This window comes from Pteropus vampyrus, unplaced genomic scaffold, assembly GCF_000151845.1.
Source record: "Pteropus vampyrus isolate Shadow unplaced genomic scaffold, Pvam_2.0 Scaffold25, whole genome shotgun sequence".
NCBI lineage: Eukaryota > Metazoa > Chordata > Mammalia > Chiroptera > Pteropodidae > Pteropus > Pteropus vampyrus.
This window is the reverse complement of record NW_011888806.1, coordinates 7,296,746-7,298,333: the sequence shown is the minus strand read 5'-3', so window position 1 is coordinate 7,298,333 and position 1,588 is coordinate 7,296,746. Positions and strand designations below refer to the sequence as shown.

Below are 1,588 nucleotides of genomic sequence, written 5' to 3'. Positions count from 1 at the left end.
AACACTAATTGAAGACACTAAATTCTTAACCTAATAAAACATTTTGAATTATGTTTTATCCATGCAACTTAAAAAGGGTTATCATTGAAATAAAACCACACAACTTATTATTTCTTTTTGAATTTTTGATCCTCAGTCTTTGTGATTCACCAATTTCTAGTTTGCCTACAAAAACCCAGTTTCAGTAAACAGAAAAAGCGTCTGCCTGCTTCTAATTTAGTGTGAAATTTCCTCAGCAAGGAGACTGCCACTTGGCTTCAGCCCTGCCAGTTATTAGATATGTGCCTGAGTAGATCACTTCAGCTTTGCATCTTTTTCCTTCACCAAAAATGTGAGTTACCTTAAGTGATCTGTGAGGAATTGTGTAGGCCAAACGATGATGCCCCTCTCTCCAAGACATAACTCCTAGAACCTGTGACAGCTACTTAATATGGAAGATGCGATTAAGGTAAGAATCCTGAGATGGGGAAATTCTGGATCATCTGAAAGGTCCTAAATGCAGTCCCAATGTCTTTATAAGAGGAAGGCGGAAGGACACTTGATATAGAAGAAAAGGCAATGTGACCACTGAGTAATACAGCCAAAGTCCAGGAATGCCAGAGTCACAAGAAGCTGGAAGAAGCAAGAAACAGACTCTTCCTTAGAGCCTCTGGAGGGAGTATAGTAATGTGACGACTTATTTTGTCCCAGTGATACTATTTTAGATTTTTGATCTCCAGAACTGTGAGAAAATTAATTTATTTTTTAAAGCCACCAAGTTTTTGATAATTTGTTACAGTCGCCACAAGAAACTAATGCAGGACCCTTCCAGCTTTAAAATTGCATGTAGACGAAAACAAAAGAAGATATAAAAGTCAACAGGCTCAGAATAACTTGTTTTTATTAGCTAAAATTCTAAAATACAACTAAATGTTAAGAGCTATGGCCTTTTGACATCTGTGATTGGCGGAGATATGGGCTCTGAAATTTTTTACTTTATATAAATGCTTTTTACTTGAAAAATAAAGCCAGTTATTTGTTACTAGTCCAGAACTTACCTAATGTCTAACTTATGATGTTTATATTACAGTTCCCCACGACATGGGCCTTCCTGACCTTTGTCATGTCCTACCCCACAGCTCATCCTATAGCCTCCTCAACATTTCTCATTTACTGGGGGGCTAGTTGGTTGTTTAGTTTTCTAATTCTTTCAAGAAATATTTCTTAAAAACTCACTCTTGTCTATGGCCATGCCACCCTGATCTCGGAAGCTAATCAGGGTCTGATCTCGTCTGATCTCGGAAGGTAAGCAGGGTTGGGCCTGGTTAGTACTTGGATGGGAGACCACCTAGGAATATCAGGTGCTGTAGGCATTAAAAAATGTAATAATAAGGACGTGGTCCCACAGTGTAGCGGTTAGCATGTCTGCTTTATATGCAGAAATTCCTGGGCTCACGCCCTAGTGGAGCCATGGTCCAGTCTACAGCCATGCCACCCTGAACAAGCCCAATGTCTGATCTCAAAAGCTAACCAGGGTCGGGCCTGGCTAGTACTTGGATGGGAGACCACCTAGGAAGACCAGATGCTGTAGGCATAAATAATAATAAAT

General features: G+C 39.6%; 1 pseudogene; it reads left to right on the top strand.

Moving 5' to 3' along the window:
• The first annotated feature begins 1,219 nt into the window (after window positions 1-1,219).
• On the top strand, window positions 1,220-1,352 carry LOC111737359 (annotated as a pseudogene).
• Window positions 1,353-1,588: the final 236 nt, after the last annotated feature.